Here is a 23,264-nt window from a genome sequence, read left to right as displayed (position 1 = left end):
AACTCTCTCAGTTCAAGTAAATGTATAACACATTTTTTTTTCTCAGTCAGTTCAACACCAGATTCAAAAGAATCTTGCTTGAAAATTCCATTATTTGCTCCAGTTTCTGCTAGTGACTATTCAAATAAAAGGGAATAGTGGATCAAAAATCTGACCTTCTAAAGCCAACATTACTACAGTTTCTGCATGTGTTTTAGGCAGTAAGTGACTGTCACCATAACATCTAAAAACTTGGCTTCTGGAAAGCTCAGTTTAACATATGTATCTGATACCCTGGGGCTTTGGAATGTTCAAATCAAATGTAAGACAGAAAATAACCAGGATTTTATATTGGATATGCCAATATTTACTGAGGCTCATGAAAGGCCTTTTGCACTGAGGAGAAAACTGGTTATTGTGCCTTCTTGCTCTGATTGGGAGCTTGAATTCAGTGGCAAAATTGTTATTGGCTTAGAGAAGTTATCTTTATAGATTGATTTTCTATATTTCCTGCCATGGAAATCATTCATGAGTATACTGATTTGAAAAGAAGATCTAAGTGGATTACTACAAGTTTTTAAAACTAGAAACTATAACTCAGAAGCTGAATTTCCAAGGATAAAGCTACATAGATACAGCTTGCCCCTATAACAACACAACATACATCATTGTTCACTTAAATATATTGAGACTATTTTAAAAGTTTTGATGATAACCTAACTACTAGTCACATAAAATATACTCTATAAATTTTATGTATTTAAAATTGCTTTCCTTTTGCTCTCTTACGGGGAGCTAAACATTCAGAATAATCAATACTGACCGAACCTTCATATGGATAACTGAAATATAGCATTTCATTCTAGATGCCTATTAGAGCATAATTAAAATATTTAAAAATAACTTTTCTAAAACTATGCTACACAAAAACCAATATTTATGAACCAATGCTTGTATGATTTCAATTGCTTCAAACTGTGCCCTCATGCTGACAGTGAGGCTTTGTATCTTTTTTCTTTTTTGCCAATAACTTACTGCCCTGAAGTTACAAAATATTTAAATTCTCCCTACAACTAATGTGATATATTTGTGAGACTTGTGTTGAACAATGTTTGAAAACAAAGTAATTTCCATGTGTACCTATGTGTGTTTGTGTGTACTGCTACCATCATAAATATCCACTTTATCACACTTCTCTAAAGATGAGGGTCTGGAATTCCTGAGAATCAATGACATCTAGACACTATGTGATGCAGAACATTTCCTTGTTAATAATGCATTGGCATGTGCTAGTGAGTTCAGGATATCACGCATATCACAGAATATCAGAAGAGAAAAGAGTCATATTGTTCATCTGGTTTACCCTGCCCTTTTCAGGGAGGAGTCAAACTATTTAAGTGACAAAGCTAGACTGTAAATACCGGTTTCTGAAATCCACGTCCTGCGTTCTTTTGCCTGTGCCACTGTTTCCCTAATCTACTATATCAGAATCATTTTAGTGTGGAATCTTGGAAGCTGAATTTAGTCTGATTTAAAGTTTTCACTCCACATACACACCAAAAAAAAAAGTTGGATACACTCTCAGGATGAGAACCACTAACCTAGTAGTTGTGTTTTGTTGTGCTGGAGTAGTTGTGTTGGAGCAGCGCTTCTCTAACTTTAGCAAACATCAGAATCACCGGGAGAGCTGTTTAACCATGATTTCTGGGGCTCCTCCCATTGATTCTGATTTAGTCAGTCTGGGATGGAGTCCATGAATCTGCAGTTCTAACAAGCTAATGTTACTACTCTAGGGATCGTACTCTGAATTGCACTGTTAGGGAGAGTAAGGCCACTTGTGTATGCAGAGACTTGAAGCAGAGGTTTCTCTCAGGGTAATGTTGGCAGTGGTGCTACATAGAACACCAAGGGCCATGTGTGGGGGGACAAGAGTAGGCTTTGTTTTCACCCAGGGCCAGATTACTTAATATACTATCTCTTCCTCTTCTAACGTACATTTGAAAATGCCAACAAACAACTCTAATTAAAATTGAGCCAGGCCAGCTGAAACATGTAAATGCCTGTGCTTTGGCTGATTTAGACTCTGGCTTGTCGTAGTTATAGCTCTGCTCCATAGGCACTGGTGCAGACTTTATTTTAAGCAAAAGTATCTTCATCCCAATTCTTTTAAATGTAATCTTGCCATAAAGAAACCAATCTGTCCTGGTTTTCTTTATGATAACTCTCTAAGTCCTGTGGGAGCTGAGGGTTGGCCACTCTACCTTGCCATTCCCCCATCAAAAGGGAGAATCTAAATCATCTCCCTTAAATCTTGGCTGTCCTTAGTGACTGCCTTGTACCAATATAATGTTCTTGAAAAGATGCTGCACCACTTGCAGGACTAGGTTGGATGAGGCTGTGTGGCTATAACTGTTCTCTTTTTGCTATTCCAAGAGACTTGGGGCACTCTCCTTCAAAAAGCAGATGCCATGTGGAAAGAAGTTAATCCAATGTGGAAAAGCCATATGTAGGTGTTCCAGTTGTCAGTTTTAGGTAGATTTGGGCTTCAAGTAATCAAACCCCAGCAGTTGACATATGAATGAAAAAGCTTCCAGATGATTCCATTCCCAGTCATTAAAATCACCTACAGTGTCCAAGTCTTCTCCATGGGGGGCATAGACATCATGAAGCAAAAATAAACCAGTTCCACTCTGCCTTGAATGAATTCCTGACCTCAAAATTCATGAGCAGAATAAAATGACAGTTTGTTACTAAATTTGGGTGGTTTATTATGCACCAATAGGTAATCAAAACCCCATTTAATTGAAAAGGTATCATTTGTGTTCCTATTTAGACTTGGCGCTGTGAAGATTATTGCTCAAGCATGCTGTTTTTCAGTTGAATTTAAACTTTCATCCCTTTAATTCTTTGATTTAATCCAACCCAATACCTTAGTCTTTTGGATTTTTTTTTTCAAAACTAAGCACTAACTATTCATCAGACATTACCATAAATCAATAACTTATATTATTCTGTGTAATCTTCACAACACCCTGTGATGCTATTATCCTCATTTCACACATTCCGAAGTTGTCATTTTATAAGCACTGGATTCTGATTCAAATACATGCCTCATTCCAAAGTCCTTGCTTTTAACAATCATGTTATATTCTGCTCCTATGTTTTTCTGGTCCTTCCTGATACTCTTGAAGCTGGTTTTCTTAATTGAAACTTTTTTTTTTTTTTTAACAAAAGGACCTAACTGCTCTTGTACATGTATCCTATTTCAAAATTGTCTCTTCTGACACAAAGCAGCACCCTATATCCTCACTATATCAGAAAGCAGTTTTTAATATTTAATATGAATAAACACTTGCCAGTTTGACATAACTGTATGAGTGATTTAACAGTAATATTTGGCAGCATGGCTTGGGGGAAAAAAGCAAAGGCTTAAGGATTAGACTGAACATGGTTGTCCTCCTGGATCTATCACTTTCCACTGTTGAATATGTTACTTTACACTTGGTGAAACTCAGTTTTCTTATTTATAATAAAAGGAAGATGATGATACTAATAACAACAACTATCTGCTAATATTGCAGTCATTATATGAGAAAACATAAAGTGCCCAGAAGAATATTTGCCACATGACATGTACTCTCATGGCAGCTACTAAGAACCTGAAGAATCTCTCAGAGACAACTGTGCTGGAATGGGGCATTTCAGTGACAATTCTTAGCTGTGGCACCCAGGGTAAGTACCACAGATGGAGTAATGTGGTTGAGGAGATGTGTATGATGTTGGTATCAACAAAGGGGCCCATATATTGTCATCAGTATGTTATATTAATGCCACGATTATAAATGTCTTCTGCTACACCCAGATTTAGAGAGATAAAAGGATTAGTTGGCAGCTAATATCATCCTCCTTTGCTTATGGGCAAATTCGATCATTTTCTGATCAGCAATGCAAATAATTCCACATTCCACTCCAACTCTGATGTGATCTTGGACAATGCCAGTTAATAAAAAAGACATAAGAAGAAATATAAAATGAGATTGTTCTTCAGGCTAGTTGGCCTAAGCTGGATGCAGAGAAGTAACAAAATAATACATAAGAGTGTGCACACACACCATAACTGTGTGTTTCTTAGAGCTGCATGTTAGAAAGCACTTTGGGGAGGGCTTTTAAAAATTAAATGCCCTGCACCCAGAACCTACTGAATAAAAACTATTCACACATAATTCTGAAGTACACCCTGTAGTTAGAAGCTTTGCTCCAAAATAATTTACGTAGATATACAGCTTTATTTCTATTTTTACAGGTAAGTATAAGGATTTCTACCTTGAAAAACACCCATTAGCTTTTACTATGTGTTATTTTATTAATATAAAAGCAATGAGATCATATCTCTCTAACTTAGACAAGCATCAGAAAAAGATACTGTCATCATTTATTTAACAAGAATATTCAGGCACTAACCTGCTTTCCTTGAAATTGGTTTCACTGATGAGATAACTGGCTCTGTTTAGTGACTACCTCTTTAGTAAAAATAATGCCACTTTAATACTACATACTGCAGGATAATCATTATTGCAGATCCGTAATCACGGTTATTTCCCAGTATTTAATCAGAACGAAATTATAAATATCTTCCAATAGTTTTTATTTATTTTTTTTAATTTAAATTTCTACTTCTTATAGAACTGCATGAGGTTATTGTTGTTTCTAGGTCATGTTTTCAACAACTTACAAAGTGGAAAGAGAAAAACAATATTGAGGAAAGGTGAAATTTAGTTCACTAAAATCTACTTAATGATCAAGGACATTATTAATAAATGTTTTTAAGTAACCACTTTAAACTTCAAGGAGTTAGGAAAAACAAACAATGTTTAACACCATCATAACTAGTGTATGAAAAAATTAAATTTCGCCACTGATTTGCCTTATTACCAATGTTAATACTTTTATTACTACTTGATCTGCAAATTATTTCAAAGTTCCAAGCATTTCATTTAGTTTCCTTTCTGCTTATCTAAATTACTAGGTAGGAAAAAAAAATACAATCTAACACTTCCAGTGTTAAATCAAACAGTTATAAATAAGAATATTTAAAAAATTTCATTAACCATCCATCCCTTAGACATTTTTCAAACACCAGCTCTATTGTAGGTGGTACACTAAGCACTGAAAAGTAAACCAAAGAATGAGCCCAGAAGTTCTTAAAATATAGTACATAATATATTTCATAGAGTTAATGTATATGTAGAATAATTAAGAGCTTATTCACAACAATACAAGATTTGTTTTACTTCCCAAATCTCACTTATTGGCTCCTATTCCATAAATTCTGGCCATTCTCTAGCCACATCTTAGCTATACTCTTTTCTCTATTAATCCACAGACGTGATGGAACTTACAACCATCAGTTTAGACTTCTCTCTATATTGATAACAAAAATATTCCTATCTCTAAGCCAGACCTCTTTCTATACCTAAGATCAGAAATTAAAGACCTTGGGCCAAAGCTGCCCCACTACCTGTTTTTGCATAGTCCATTAGCATAGATTGATTTTTTCTCATTTTTTAATAGTTTTGAGGAGGAGTACTTCATGATATGAAAATATGAAATTCAAATTTTAGTGCTGATAAAGTTTTTTTGGAATATACCCATACTCATTTGTTTACACATTGCTGCCTATGGCTGCTTCCCAGCTACAACAGTAAAACTGCATAGCTGTGATAGAGACCTTACATAACCTTCAAAGACTAAAATATTTACTATCTGGTCCTTTAGAGTAACAGTTTGCCAACTTATGTTCCAGATCATTTTATTTATTATATTTTGAGCATGTCACCTTTGCATCCCATAGGTATCTCACTCAAGATGCTAAAATTTAATTTATCTTTCCTCACAAACCAACTTTTGTTCCTTTTAATAAGGAAAAGTCATTTGTCACATTTTTATTCTTACCATCTATTAATGATCAAATTCCAAATGATTCTGCCTCATCAACGTTTCTCACATTTGTCTTCTTCTTTGTTATTATTCTTAAACCTAATTCAAACCCTTCCATGGACTATTAAAACAGTTATTTAATGGCTGAAATTTATTGGATTTCGTTAACGAATGTCACCATAAAAAATAAATTAATTAACTAATTAATAAAGAACAACAGAACAACCAGTTATTTAACAACTTTTTCAGTTGTCTACAATCTTATGCACCTCCAAAGCCTTCCTTAACTTTTTGCCGTATCACAATCAAGAGGTTGTAAGGGCATTCTTAGGTATATTATTTCATCATAGTGGGTGAAATTAGCAATGCTAGGGAGACAAGAAGTTAAAATATTATCAAGGACCTCATTGTCCTTGATAAACAGCTATTAGAATGACTTGGTCATCTTATTCTCCTATTTAAAACTCTAGCCAGGTTTATAAACCCACCTATAACCTGGAGTATGGCTGTATTTCCAGGAATTTTCTTATGGAATGCTTTCTCTTGTAGAATCTTTACTCCTAGCATGACTGAGAAATTTTTAAACACTAGCAGTTGCCTAAATTTGACATGCTGCTTAAGGCATCTGACTGTGCCTTTGGTTTCTCAACTCTTTTGGCATGGCAAAATATGTTTCAGCTCTAAAATCACCTGCTTTGCAAAGCTTTTTTTTAGTGTCCCTATCCTCTGTAATTAATGAGAACAGAAAAATAGTTTACTTAATTACTCTTATTGATTATATGCTCATTGTCCTTTATTAGACTATAACCTCCTTGAAATTAGGGGCTAAGTTTGTGTCCCCAGAGTCTAGGATTTGGTAGGCATGAGGTAAATGTTGGCTGGAAAAAAAAAACTAAAAGATTTACATCTATCACCTTTCAGTGGGTATTAGGCAAAGAATTTCTGCACTGATGATTCATAACCCTCATAGAACAACTTAAATGATTTAAGGTGGGTTCTTAAAATCCCACTGTGAGCCAGTGTGCATTTTACTGGTAACAAGTTGCTGATATCTAAAGGACATAATTCAATTTGTCATATTTTCAACAGTCCCAGAAAAAAATTAAAATTGAAAAATAATTTTCATTGATATTTCCTATCAATATCTCAATATTCTTTATCAATACTCAACTCACTCACTAATGTCTTTTAAATCAGAATACTTATCTATTAAAAAGCAAGCAAATACCATAAAATTTTCAAAGTTACTGTATTTGACTACTTCCAGAAAATATTTTCAAAACAAAAATTCAGTTACTAACTCCATAAATGTAAGACTTTTGGTCTCTTGATTTTATTGCTTTTCTTTTTTAATTAACTTTTTATTTTACAATAAAAATGTGGTTTCTAGTGTATAACATAAAAGTTGCAAATCTTTGCAACTGGTTTCCTATATACCCAGTACTCAGTTCCCCTATTTGTCACATCTTACATTACTACAGTATACTTGTCATAACTAATAAACCAATATTAATAAATTATGTTAACTAAACTCCATAGTTTATTTGGATTTCATTAGCTTTCCCCTAATGTCTTTTTATGTTTCAGGATTCTGTCCAGAATATCACATTATATTTAGTTATCTTGTCTCCTTAGCTTTCTCTGGATGGCAACACTTTCCTTATTTTTGGAGATCTTGACAATTTTGAGGAATGCTGGACAGAAATTGTGTAGAATATCCCTAAAACTGTGCTGATCTCGTGACCTTTTCTCATGGTTAGATTGGGAATGTGGGTGTTAAGAAGGATAACCACAGAGATGAAGAGCTATTTTGATCCCATCATATCAAGTGTATGTGCTATTAACATGTCTTATTGACCATGATGCTTGCATTGATCATTCTACTGAGGTAGTATCTCCCGTTTCTCCGTGGTAAAGATTTTTCTTTTCCTCTTCCATATTATATTCTATGGTAGCAAGTTACTAAGCATAACCCACAGTGAAGGTGTGGGAATTAAGTACCACTCATTGAGAAGAGAGGATCTACAGGAATTATTTGAAATCCTTTCCTACAGGAGATTTGTCGCTCCTCCTCCACTTATTTATTTTTTTCAATCATTTATTTGGTTCAGTATTGACTCACTGATATTTATTTTATAATCTAGGTTGTAATTCAATGCTACATTATTTAATCTATTGCACAAATTATTTCAGCTTTGGCCATGGGGGCTCATTATGGTTGGTGGCTCTGTTCTCTCTTTGACATAGCCCCATCCTTTTATTTTCTAAGCACTTCTTTACTTTCTGGCCCTATATGATTCTCCAGGCTCATTGTGTATAATTTCCTCCCTAGCCTCAGGATCAGACATTTGTCCTTTTATTGGAGAATTGCATTAGAGGCCAGAACTTGGGTGCTAGATATTTTTTTTTGCTTTACATTTATGGGACAGGTATTGACCAGACAACTTTCTACATGCCCTCCATTATGATCCCATCATTCCTTTTAATGAATATGAATACAAACATATTCAAATACAGATGTATTTCTACCAATAAAGAGGCAATCCATTCTCACTCAAGCTTATAAGTATGCAAAGATAGAAGATTTCTTAGAAAATAAACCAAACCACATCTGCAAATGGTAACTGTAATGTAACATTCATAACTATCCCAAAAGATAGATGCTTTCAATGCTAAGTAATAGATATCTTAAATACAGGCTCTAAAAAAGAGGCTATAAATAAAAACAATTATGTTCAGGAATCATCATAGCTCATATTTCCCATATCTGGCTCTCCCTTGTCGAGTTTTACAAACAAACTTGTCTCTGGGGATAGTGACTGGGAATCTTGAAAAGTAAGCATGAATCTCAAATATTAGGAACTCTAAGTAAACATCAATTTAAGGAATGCAAATCATGTAAAGAAAAATGCTTCAGCAGGTGGCTTTGAGATTTGGTGGGTCAGAGACAGAGGACACAAACATGCTTTTTTTGGTGTCTCTAGGAGAGAAATGTTCTTCAACATAATTAAAGAAATAATAATACTTTATAGACAGAGACTACTTTTTGATTTTCCAAGTACTTCCATAACTATTATGCTATAACCAAAAATGAACTTATTTAGTAGAACATAAGAAAATTAGCAAATGATGGGACAGTAAATGCACTGTGAAAGGTTACTGAGGATTTAAGAGAGGAAAATCTGGTCATGATATTCACTTTCCTCAGGAATCAAATTGTAGTATAATAAAAATATATATTTGGTCTTTGTCTCTATTCCTGGCATAGAGCTCCTGAAACCCTTGGATAAGAGTATCATTTGTTATTCATAACAAGTCTCTTTCTACCATATAGGAGTTTGTGCTAATGAGGTGACTCTGGGTGAGGCCCCTAGATAGGGCCTGTTAAGAAAAAGACCAAACACATGATAGGAGGGTAGGAACTTTAAATTTTACTCCTCAACCTCTTGGGAGAGGAGAGAGTGTCTAGGGTTTAGGTTATAAAACTCTTAAACAAGGATATTCAGAGAGCTTCTGGGTATGTGAATACGTTGATGTGCTGGGAGAGTGGCACAATCAGAGAGCACACTGAAGCTCTGCTAAACCCAACACTGTATGTATTGCCTTGTAAATCACTTCTATTTGGCTGTTTCTGAGTTGTATCCTTTATAATAAAGTTGTGATCCTAAGTAAGGCACTTTCCTGAGTTTAGAGTTCTAGGAATTGTTCTACTGAATTATTGAACCAGAGGTAGGAGGAATAGAATCATGGGAACCTCCTAAATTTGTAGTCATCTGGGCAAAAGTGTAGGTAGCTTGGGTACTCATCTGAAGCTGGTGTCTGAAGTTCGGTCAGTCTTCTTGGACTGAGACTTTAAACTATGGGGTCTGATCTTTTACTAAGAGTTAACGTCAGAATTGAATTGAATTGTTGGACACTCAGTTGATGTCAGAAAAAAACTCATGCAAACAATATGGAAACAAACCCTAAAAAAATGACAATACTTATTAAAGATATGACATTTAGTCCCTAAATACTCTAACTCTAGATTTTCTTTTCTTAGTGCCTCCAATGCATTAGTAAGAAAAACAAATACAAGCAAACGAAATAACTATTGCTATTACTTTGAAATTGCAACTGAGAGCTGTTTTCTTTTTTAAAGATAATATTAAGTACCAATAGCATACTAAATATATTTTTAGTAAAAAATGAAAAAAGTAAACTGAGAAACACTATGAATACATTTTTACAGAAATTAAAACAAAACAAAACAAAACAAAACAAAACAAAACATTGTGTGGGGATTCATATTGCTACCCACTTAGGAAATGGCACTGCTATGATGCTACAAAATTTTAAACTCTAAGTGGAATGTTAAAATATGGCATTCTTTCAAACTCATTGAAAATTTAAAGGAAAACATTTATAAGTAAGCATAAAAGCAGGGAATAAGTAATCAGGAAGCTTTTGAAAAGACAGCATAGGTAACTGTCTAAAACAGTGGTTCTCAAATGCCAGCCCAGGATCACATATACCAACCTATTTCACTTTTTACCAGAATTCAAAACAATATCTTGTATTCAGAAGTTATGACCTTTATTCTTCTCTTCCTCACTGGAGAAGGGTCTAAAATATTCTTTCTTCTCATGAAATGATGTCAATAATAGTTTTTAAAATATATATGTATGTATATAATTAATATATATATATATATAATTAATATCCTTACTTGACAAAAAAATTGTCGATCTTGTGTTTCTCACCCCTTAGTTGTGGACATATGTATATATTTGGTTAAGTTTTACTAATACGAGTTCCTTTTAGAGCACATAAGCTGAATTGTTAAGGGTAGTGTGGGTGAGCTGTATCTAGAATACTAACAGATTACATAACAAGGGTGGAGCATAGAGCTGGCTTAAACAAACAAACAAACAAACAAACAAAAAACCCATTATTTATCACTAAAAAGCAATGCATTTATCCCAGTTATTGAAGTGAGTTAATAATAGGTAAATCTCAGTGAGGACTGTAGACAGCTGTGCTCATTCTTGATTGTGAAGAAGTGGTTACTGACACAAGAAGAAACCATCTTCACTTAGGCTAATGAGAATGGGAACCTAAAGAAAAACCTGTGGTGGTAATTGAGAGAATCTTTGTTTGATTTTTGCATTAAAAATCAATGCCATTCTAATGAGGGAAATGAAGTCATTGTTTAGTAGGAATTAGACTAATACATGTGTTAGAGCAGTCTGGTTTATTGTTTTGTTTGTTTCAGCATCTTGTGAAAACCCCTTGGGGGTATTATGCATTGTTCAATAAATGCTAAGAACTTTAAGGCCAGAGATTTCCATAAATTCACTTATTAGCTTTGCAATTTGGGATAAATTATCACACTCTCTGGGTTTCAGTTATCTTGGCTGTAAAATTAGGGGAAACAGTGCCTACTATATAAAGTTGTTGTAAGGACACAAAAAAACAGAGAACTCTAAAAAATGCACGCAGTGCTGCCTAGCACATGATGTTTTTAATAAATATTAGCAACACAAGTTGTCGATAATAGAAGTAACATTAGAATCTAGGTTGGAGGGATAAAAGGGCTACAATTATCAAAATCTCCTAAATTTGCATGTTAACAATGCAAATTCTGTTTCCCAATCACAAACGTAAAGAATTAGAATCTCAGAGACAGGTCCTGGGATCTACATACCAAGTAATTATTATGCAAATATGTGAAAATATAGACCACCAGGCCTTTAAATACTGTTTTATATTTATTCTATATGTTTACATTTCTTTAAGAAATATTAAACACTAGAGGAGGGGGAAAATGGTGTAGATGACAGAGGCTTTGTTCATCCCTCTTGTGACCACGTCGAAGTTGTGACAGAAACACAGAGTAAACAGCAAGTAAAGTCACCTAGGATCTAGATGAACACAAACACTACAAGTAGGGAGAGAAATATTAATCAACTTGCAATGGCAGAAAGTAGGAGGGGGCAAAGACGTTAGGCTACCTGGTCCCCAGTAGCTGAGTGGTCCCCAGCAGCTGAGTGGGACAGAGGCTGTGGCAGTACAGCTGCAGACACCCCTTAAAGGGGCCACGTCCATGAGCAGATTTTCGCGGTGACAAATTTGCTAGTTCTGAGCACAAGGGACTTACAGGCGAACAATGAGTTGTCAGAGTGAGGGCTAGAGATGAGGCTCTGTGTCAGGCAGAAGTGCTGGTGGTATCCACTGTTCCTCTTTTGAGCTCTCCCCACTCCTAGTGAGTGGACTGAGTGCCATCATAGCTGAGACTTCATCAAACTGGATAACAGAAGTCGCTCTGTCCAGAGGATTCCCTGAAACTCTACTTCCCCCAACTTGCGACTATACTCAAGACACATCTAGTTGTGTCCTCGGCAAGTCTAGTGTTCCTTGCTGAGCAGTGCTAAGACTCACACTGGTGGCAGCTGATAGCAGTTTCTGGTGTGGCTTCTTGAGGCTACTGTAAGCACAGCATCTGTAAATTGCTTGCTGAATCTTAACAGGTGGCCCTGGAGGAGAACAGGCTTGGGCTAAATTTTGCCTGCAGCTGAACTCCTCTCAGGATTGTGCCATTGGACACCTACTACACAAAGCCTCACTAATAAGACTGGGAGACTTAAGAGATTTTCTTAGTACATAATGGGATGACAAAGAAGCAGAAACTATATGAGAGAACAGAACAGAGATCCAGGAATAATGGAGTCAAGCAATCTAACAGATGCAGAGTTCAAAACATTGGTTATAAAGATACTCAATGAACTTATGAGAAGTGTAAATATACTCAGTGACAACTTTAATAGATAAAAAAAAACAAAAAACAAAAAACAAAAAACAAAACATAAAAATGGAAATGAAACTTATAAAGGTGAACAAGTCAAAAATGAAGAACACATATCTGAAATGAAGAAGATATTAATAGAGTGGATAAAGAGGATGGAATAAACAGAGTGGATAAAAAAGAGGATCGAACCACTGATATGGAGGATGGGGAAGCCAAGGACACTTAATCAGAACAGTAGAAAAAAGAAGTCAAGACTATAATAATAATTTAAAGAGCCTATGGGTCACAATTAACTGTAAAAATGTCTGTGTCATTGGGGTACTTGAAGGAAAACAAGAAGTTGAAGAGCTATTTGAAGAAATAATGATGGAAAACTTCCCTCACCTAGTGAAGGAAATAGACACACAACCCCAGTAAGCTCAGAGAGTCCCAAGAAAGAAGAACCCAAAGAGGCCCATACCAAGACACATCATAATAAAAATGCCAAAGGTTAAATACAAAAAGAGAATCTTAAAAGCAGCAAGAGAAAAGCAGTTAGTTACCTACAAGGGAGCACCCATAAGACTAACAAGCTGATTTCTCAAAAGAAACTATGCAGGACAGAAGGGCTTGGCACAAAATAGTCAATGTGATGAAGACCCAGGATCTACAACCAAGAATACTTTATCAAGCAAAGTTATTATGTAGAGTCAAAGGACAGATAAAGAGCTTCCCAGACAAAAATAAGCTAAAGGAATTTATTAACACCAAGCCAGTATTACAGGAATCATTGGAGGGACTTCTTTAAGAAGAAAAACACATTCGTCAAAAATACGAATAAAGAATGGTAATAACTACATTCCTATCAAAAAGTACTTCAAATTGAAAAGAATTATGTTCTCCAACCAAAAGACAGAGTGGCTGAATGGATAAGAAAACAAGACCCCTACATATACTGCCTACAAGAGACTCACTTCAGATTAAAAGACACACACAGACTGGAAGGAGATGGAAAAAAAATATTGCCTTGATGGACTTAGAGGGTATTGCACTGAATAAAATGTGCTGGATAAAGACAAATATCACATGATTTCACGTACATATGGAATCTAAATAACAAAATAAAGAACAACAACAAAAATGGAAATAAACTCATAGATACAGAGAATATTTTGAGGGCTACTAGATGGGAGGGGGGTTGGGAGGATGGCATAAAAAAGGCAAAGGGATTAAGAGGTACAAATGGACAGTTACAAAATAGACATGGAGATATAAAGTGTAGCATAAGGAAAATAGTTAATGTAACACACATGTAAGGGGGAAGAAGTTTACTAGATTTAGTGGGTGATCATTTTGTGAGTTATACAGATCTCAAATTATTATGCCATACTACTGAAACGAGTATATTATTGTATGCCAACCGTAATTGAAAAAAAACCTCATTGAATTGCACAATGTAAATACGAGCAACTAATTGTCTATTTCAATAAGATGAAAAAAAAACCTGTTCAGGTCAAAACAATTCCCCCCCCCCAAAAAGAAATATTAAATGCTTAAGGCAATCAATAAATACTGGATTATTAAATCTTGCCCCAGAGAGTCTAATTTGTATTAAATAAATCCATTGTGTTAAATAAGAATAGGAGAATGAAGAAGGATAAGCTGATGACAGGGACACACCTCTAGGGCACAAAAGTTGTTTCTTTCTTTTACAGCTAATAGCTGGTGATGTCAAAAGAGGGAAGTTAGATGTATTGATTTATTCATTCCTTCATTCATTCATTCATTTTTTTTTTTTTAGCACCTACAGCACGTGGTATTTCTCGGTGGTCTCCCATCCAAGTACTAACTGAGCCCAACCTTGCTTAGCTTCTGAGATCAGACGAGATCGGGCACGTTCAGGCTGGCATGACTGTAGACAGATATTTTTGTTTTTTTGTTTGTTTATTTGTTTCAATAAGGAGCTGAGCTCTAAAACAGTATTTTTCTTTGGGCAAAAATATCTACCTAGTAATTCCACACATTTTGAGACAACTCATAAAGATTTTTCCATATTAAACTTTACACATCCTAAATGCATTAAACAGATTAAATAAACTAACTATGGCATCTACACTCCAAAAACAGTTAGTTTTTATTATACTATATAATGCATCAAGGTGACATCAATGTTAACTAAGCAGAGTTTAGAGAAACCAAGACAAACTTCTTTTCTTTTTTTCACTTCTATTTAATCTTTCAAAAAATTGTTCTGACAAATAAATGAAACACACAGTAACATGGCCACCCTCAAATTTGTTATTTGCTATCCTGGAAGTCTTCCAACATGTTAGTAATCTTTAATATTTAAATTTTAAATTTCTTTGGAAAATCTTAGACACTAACAATATATATTGTAACTATGAGTCTTTTCTCTATAAACATATACATGTCTACATAATCAGTTCCAGACAAACTAAAAAATATGTCATTCTCTTTTCTAGTTGTATGGCAAAACAAGTCTTTACTATTATATGTTGGTAATGTCTTTCAAGATTTAAAAAAGTAAACTCTCTGTATCCATTATATTATACCAATAACATGAATAGTTTCACATGTCATTGCAGAGGTTTATTCTGTCTAACATCTCAAAGAGAAAAAAAAAACTTTTATATCTAATTTCAGGGAACACTAGTCTAGAGTGAAATTCTTAAAATTTCTACCAAAGTGACTCTGTAGCAACTGTCCCCTAAAAATAAACTCAAATGAATTGAATCAAGAACCTCAATTTGTTATTAGCATTATATGTACTTGATAAATGCTCCTGAAATAAATACATATTCCTTTCTGAGTGTTCCATCTTTGCTCATTTAAGTTACTATTCAAGATTCGTAACTTCTCTGCATAACATGACTCTTGGATAAATCACTATATTAAAAAAAAAAAAGATAAATGACTGGATATTAAAGTAATATATGTGATAAAAAGAGTAGATCAAATATAAAATGACATCTTTTTTAAAAAAAGAGATATGAAGCATTTAATTCAAATTTTTACTGTTGAATAATTAAAAATGTCATTCGGCTCGCTTCTAAATGTACTTTCATTATTGGGACATGTGTTTTTCTTTATTTCAAGATGGTAATGCCACTGTGGAAGATAAGTCCATTTGGGGATTTAATTTTCAATAGCAGTATAGCTTGATAGTGAGTGATTTATATTTTGGTCTATTTGGTCTATTTAACTTTTTTGTTGTTGTTGTTTCCTTTCTTTTTGCATAGGTGACACTATCTAAATGGTCTATTGACAGGAAATTTAGGTTTCCCTCCTATATTTAAATGTCACCTTAAAAACAATCCTATATAACTTGGAGGATACTTAATCCTGTTACCAAATAGTAATAGACCTGTTTAAAGAGTATCTATTTTAAGTGTAAAATGCAAATAAACTGCTGTCTAGAGAGATCTCACAGAACTAGTTTGTTTCTTTTATGTTGACATTTTATGTCATTAACAATGTGATTTCCCTTCATTGTCTGAAACTTTGGCCCAGAAAAAAGATTATGCAAAAAATCTAAAATAAATCAGGACTCTTCACTTAGTTACTAAACTTTATCATTTCACAAAGAGTGCTATGAGAAGCTAAAGTCTCATATCAGAACTCATTCTACTGTCGATATTTCACTGATGGTAGAAAATTGAATAATATCATTTAAAACTAGAACAAGAAGCAATTATTTAATTTCTCTAAGATTCAATGTCTATACCTTTAAAATATATATAAAAAAGGAATAATAACTTAAAACTGTTGTGAGGATAAAAAACAATAATGAACATAAAGTGCTGAGCAGAGTGTGTGTGGCCCATGGCCTGTGCTCAATGAATATTATAAGAATGTGGACTGACCATCATAATGCTCTGAGTTAAATGATTCCTCTAGTTATCGTTTTTAATCAAGATATGTCTCAGGGGACACTACACATGCATTAGGGGTTAAGATTCTGATGCCCCTGAGAGGAGAAACTAGGAAGATGAAATGATGTCGAAAATCTGCCTGAACATACTATATAGTGCCATATAATTCAAGTGAATATTTTTCAAATCAATCTGTTTTGCAAAAGCATTCTGTTTACATGTAATACGTTTATACCTAAAATATCCATGCCAATGTTTACAGAAGTATGAAAATATTTTAAGCAGTCTTCAAATTAAGAATAAACTAAATGTGTTTGGTTATGTGGATTACATTTTCTCTTTGTAAAAATGAAGTTGCAGCTGACATTTGGATATTAAATGAGTATATTTGTAAGAAAGAATTGGAAATTTAACCTAAAGGCAATTGAATCAGAGACAAGAATCAGAAGACATAGAATTGTTTCTAAAACCTATATAAAACTTCTATATAAAATGGATAAAAAAGACCCCACAAAAGTGTTTCAGAGATAATGTTTAATGAGGTCACATAGGAATAGTTAAGAAATGTCAGCTTTTGTCCAATTAAAGAAGGGGGATCCAATTTTTGAACCATATCCCATAAAAATTAGACATATTGGAATCTATCATAATGATACAGAGAGCTTTAACACTAAATAAGACTGAGTAATATAGACAGCAGACAATATTTAGAAGTTTATGCCATAAGGAAGCAATATTCCATTAGTAATACAATGCTAAAAAAAAAAAAATCATTGGATTTAAAGTGAAATTTGAGCACCTCCATGAACAGACTGGAACCTTTACAAAAAAGGACCTTGATAAAAGAAAGTAGCATCCCATAATAGGCTATTGTGAGAAAAAAAAATAAAAGAGGAAAGATCAATAGAACTTAAAGCAGAGAATAAAGAAATCTGGACCAGTTTAAAATAAATCTTTTACAACAGAGGCTAAGACATTTCACTAGAAAAAAACTGGATATTCCTATCATATCTTCATTGTGTATCACTAAAAGCTGAAATTGTTGAAACACATGTACTTTCTATTTATGCAAGTTGGTTCAGTTATTTTGAACTATTTAGACAGCTTCATAAAACATTTCTTGAAATATTACTATGGACTGAGATCTGAATGAGCTGGAACTTTCTTCACTGCCTTTCTGTCATGATCTAGGCACCTGTGACATCAGCAGCATGTCTCAGAAAAATGCATTTTAATGTTGCTATTACTTATTTGTATATAAGAGGATTTCTGAAACAGACCATAGTCATAGGATGCTAAATCGAGCCTCTTAGAAAGTTTGGTCATTCAATTAATTTCTCCTCATAGGAGGTAATGGTATTAATTAACCTACAAGTAAGAACTACTATTCTCTCATTATTAAAACTAGATTATAATTTATTGGATACAATCTAAGATACCTGGGGTTATGGGTTGAAATGTATCCTCCAAAAAGAGCTTGGTCGAAGTCCTAACCCTGGTACATGTGAATGTGGCCTCATTCAAAAATAGTATCTTTGCAGATATAATCAAGTTAAGGTGAAGTCATACCAGAGTAGGGTGGGCCCTAAATCCAGAATGACTGGTGTCCAGAGACAGAAACATGCAGAGGAAAGATGCCCATGTGAAAGATCATGGCAGAGACTGAAATTTTATTGCCTCAAGCCAAGGAATTCCTGGGGCTACCAGAAGCATAAAGAGGCAAAGAAGGATCTTCTTCTAGAGGCTTTGGAGAGATCATCATCCAGCTGACATCTTGATTTTGGACTTCTAGCCTCCAGAACTATGGACAGGATAAATTTCCATTCTTTGTAGTCATTAAAATATGTAGTGATTTGTTACGGCAGCCTTAGGAAACTAATATACATGATTTCAGATTTAGAAGTAAGAACTGCTGTATCTCATTACCAAAAATAAGATTATGGTTTTCGGATAAAATTTTAGTTACATGATTTAGAAACATTCTGTCCTTCTTCTATCACTAAATATATATATTCTTTTTATTTAACAAAAATTCCCATTTAGGACTTTTAAGCAACAAAATTCTATGATAAAATTTAATGATTCTTCACACAAAAAGTTTATAGTTACTTTCATGTAACACACACACACACACACACACACACACATCTCCCTCATCTTAAATAGGAAAACATTTTTTTTTTTTTAATGGCTGTACAGAATTGGTGAGATTTGGGAGAAAACCCTGCTCTCTCATATACTGCTGCTTAGATTATAAATTGGTATATTATTTCTGTAAGACAACTGTGAATAAATATTTTTAAAAAGATGTTATAGCATTTTGTTTAAACTTTAACTTAGAAATTTCGTTACCAAGGAATTTAGTCTAAGAATTAAATCATAGATATGCACAAAAAATATAATCACACAACTTGTAAGAATATTTGTTGCAGTGCTATTTATAATATGAACAACTTGGAATTATCCTAAATGTCCTATAATATGAGATTTGTTGAATGCATTATCATATACCCATATAAATGAAATACTACACCAACATTAATAATATTGTATAAAAATATTTATTGATGTGGACAGTTTTTTTATTACCTATTCTGAAATTAATAAAATAGGTTGCAAAACAAAATGTACAATAATATTCTGTATATATGTATATATGTAGATGATAATATTTGTAACTCTGGGATATAGATATGAGTAATTTTTATTTTTATTCTTTTTTAAAAATATATTCTACATAAGCATGTAGAATATATTTTTAAAAAAGAATAAAAATAAAAAATAAAAATTATTTTTTTTAATAAAAAAAACAATTTCTGTAAAATTTTCTATAAAATTTTACAAGCAAATAAAAAAAGAATTGCTGATAAAGGAATGTTATGCCAACAAGTGCTGTAAAAAGTATACCAAACAGTACACATTAATAGAATAGTAGTGGCAGAAGCAATTGCTGGAAAGAATTGTTTTACATCCCATCATGTGCCTACATTGTCTCAGTTTAAGTATGTTACTGGACCACTATAATCTCTTCTGATTTTCCCCCAAATTGTCATACTTCCCACAGAAGTTATTGATTTCTGTCGTTAAGGGTTAAGATACCATTAAGCAAATTATGGGTTATTAAATAGAGCACAGTGGAGAGTGATAATTGTTAATAAATGGGAAGAGAAAAATATAATGGAGACCCTTAACATTGATCATGAGTAGTTTCTTCCTATTTCTCAATAAAAGAGATTGTCCAAACAAAAAGAGGTAAAGAGGTATTCCAAGAGACTTAATGCCTCAAATAAAATTAAATGCAAAGAAATTAACTTTCAAAACATGCAATCGTAATTAAAAAGTTTATTGTACATACTAGAAATGTATTTGATGACTGCACCGATCCACATAAAACATTTAAAATGAATTTAAAACATTTAAAATAAAACTTTTAAAATGAAACATTTAAAAGAAATCCAGCTTACTTTAACAAAAACCCCTTCCTTCTTTGCTAATCTCCTTTGTTCCTTTTTCTTTCTTAATATCGATGAGTAGATACTATATGTCCTTTAGTCTAATAGACAAATGCCCTGCAGGAACAAATAGTTCAATTGTCATTGACAAGTGAAGAATAAGTGCAGTGTATGGTTATGTGTTAAAGAGTTATAAATATATGATAGCACAAGAGAATGAGAAAGCTGGTCAGAGAAGAGAGAAAAAACAGCCCAAAAGCAGTGAATGTAGTTTGAGTCTGTTGCAATCACAAGCACACAAGAGATGTGGAGGATTTGCAAAAAAGCACAGACAGTTGGAATGGATATGAAGCCTACATCAATGACAATCTTTACAGTAGAAGTATTCAAACTATGAAACTGATTTTTTGTCATTATTCACTTTCAGCCAGTCTTTTCCCAATTTGTAAAGGGCAAAAAGTAATTAAAGTCTATACTTTAATTTTTTTATGAGACTTCTGACTGCTATTTTTGTTTTACTGATAGCAACTGCTATAGTAAAATAAGCACAGGAAATAAAAAAACAAAGATGAAACAGAAAACATTAATTTTCATAATTTTCTGCAGTTTTGAGCGGCGCAGCTCCTCATGAATGTGATATAGGCACAGTCTACTAGTGAAATTATTATTGGATCTTATGCTTGATTTTAGTAAGATGAGGTTTAGCTGTTAGTGACAGGACACTCAACATAACAATGGCTAATTCAAGAGATCATTTTATTTTTCCCTCAAGAGAAAACAGGTTTCTAAGGCTAGTACAAAAGCAAGCATCTTCTGCCACGTTCTTCGCTATCTTTAATACATAAGTGTCTCCTTTGTGATACTATGTAATGGGTCCTCTAGCCCATAGCAACTGACTAGTCAGAAGATAAAAAAGGGAAGAAGGCCACCTTCATTCAAGAACACTTCCTGGAAGTTGCACGTACCACCTCTATTTATGTATCATTGGCTTAGACATACCTTGACTGCATTGAAAAATCTCTATTCCCAGTAGCCAAGAGTCCAGATAAAATTGAGGGCTTCATTACTGAAGATGAAAGATACTGGTAGACATCTACTCCATGGATTTTGCATAACTATAAGTTTATACATACAAATTTAGAAATGACATCAACTCGACCTAATTCTTAAGAGTAAAAAAAAATTAAACAATTTTATAATGTGAAAAATGAATATGTCTCTGTTCTATCACACCCTTCCCACCTAGATCCATGTTCTGAAAGATTTAATGCCATGGTGCTCTTTATTACCTTTTCCATTTGAGTCACTCAATGCCTGTATAAATGAGGTAATAATTGTAAGAATTCTAAATTGCTCTTTTCTTACATGTGTTCCTTCATAACCTACTACTGAAAGCAATTTGTAACAGTCCTTATGGAATCAATGATGGAACACCTGTTTCCAATCTCCAGTGTAAAAACTACGTCTTCAGTGTAAACTAGAGTCATGACTAGAAGTCATGACAAGAAAATTATACTAGTCATCAGCTATTGAAAACAGCAAATGATGCAGCTTCATAAAAAACATATTGCTTTTAAGTAGAGTTTGCCTAGGTCCATCCTCTAGCCTCAGGATTATTTCAGAACTGATGGATTTATTCATCTGGAATCAATATATTAATAACAATTTGATTTTCCAAATGGTACAGTGAATTATTAATTTTTTTTAAACCAAGAACTTGAGAAGATAGCTCTTTGGCCAGGTGCTTTTTTCTCCCATGGGAGTGTGACTCACAGTTACAGCCTGTGTAGCCAAATGCAAAAGAAAACCTAACCCACTGGCCTTCTCAATCAACCAGTTACCTAAATCTAAACTCTGAAAACATCAAAGCAGAATGATGAAGATGTTATAGCCTTTAGAGATTTCCCTGTAGTTGTTCCAAAAACAAATATCTTAGATTGAACTTCATTAGACAAGAATAGAATGTAAGCTTGATTATACACATAGAAAAATACACAGAAAACAAAAAAAGAGGGAAAATGAAGGATGTGAAAAAATATCCCCATGCCAAAATATGATTTTCTTAGTCACCTGCAAACATTTACCTCAGTTGTCTCATGTGGACAATATTTTAAACTATATAATTTATTTTCACATTTTTCTGTAAGATATTGCTTTTGGTATTAAAAGGTTTTGACTGCATAGAGTTTTATTCACTAGGGTCTTTTTAATGTCTCTGTATTATGAAATTCTGTCATACATAGGCAAACAGATTTAAATTAGGCTTTGGGAATTTGCCATTTCATAAAATTTTCCCTTAGGAGTTTCAGCTAATTAACAAATAATTACAAAATACCCACAGTGTCAACTTTGCTGGCTCTTACTCTGGACAACCAAAGCCAAATTTCAGTCATCTATTTGTATGCATGCTGGCCTCTTCCCATATCCTCTCTCTCTTCCCAACAAGTATGTACTATAATAATAATGTGTGCAAAGATAAGAGTAAAGATTAGGTAGCAAGGAACACAAAACCTTCAAGGAAATATCAGGCAGGTACAATTACTCTCTGTTCATATAGATATTCAGCAATAGAAATTACTTTTCTTCATAATAAATAATTTATGTTGCTGTCCAATAACACACACTTTTTTTTTTTTTTTCTATTCTACAATTTTGAAATTATCTCATAGGTGTATTCTTTTTTCTCCTCAGAGAGAATTTGTCCTTATGTGGAATATTTTTTGAAACAAATCTATTTTTTGTCTTTTTTAACCTCTTCTTTATCTCCTATTCTCTAAATCTCTAGCGACTATGTGGTGCTTACGTGAGTTTGGAGTTAATTACAATGAGTGGGTGAGATGAAAAGGTAAAGATAATAGAAAATTTAAAAAAATAACTTATTGTGATTTTGACTTGAAAATTTTTGTAAGGCCTAAGGATGTATATGGAAATTTAAGAAACTAAATAATTTATATGCAAATATATAAGTGAGCCTCCAGCTTATTGGAAAGACATGGTGAAGAGTGACAAGTTTCTGCTATGCCTAAGGATTTTCATACTGCGAGTTTTCCAGTGTTTAAGGTTTGAACTAGGACTTTCAATGTTGTCACAGTTGTTTTTGTTTAGCCATAATTGGAGAAAAAAAGGAGAGGGCCTAGTGTAGAGAAGGCAAGAGATGAAGAAAGAAAGTTTGAGGGGAGGCTAGCTAATGGTTTGCCTTTTATGGAAATGTGAAGTATCTGACTTTAAAAACCTATC

The 23,264-nt window shown here is 33.5% G+C and overlaps 1 protein-coding gene and 1 pseudogene across 13 annotated transcripts in view; both read right to left on the bottom strand.

The window, feature by feature from the left end:
- The window catches only part of ADGRL3 (adhesion G protein-coupled receptor L3), a 726,915-nt gene that overhangs the window by 169,350 nt on the left and 534,301 nt on the right, over positions 1–23,264 (bottom strand). The gene's annotated exons all lie outside the window — the stretch shown is intronic.
- LOC120588633 (uncharacterized) lies at positions 14,484–14,602 on the bottom strand (annotated as a pseudogene).

This window comes from Pteropus medius, unplaced genomic scaffold, assembly GCF_902729225.1.
Source record: "Pteropus medius unplaced genomic scaffold, Ma_sr-lr_union100, whole genome shotgun sequence".
NCBI classification, from domain to species: Eukaryota; Metazoa; Chordata; class Mammalia; order Chiroptera; family Pteropodidae; genus Pteropus; species Pteropus medius.
Note: the sequence above shows the minus strand (reverse complement) of the source record. Positions and strands in the feature narration are given on the sequence as shown.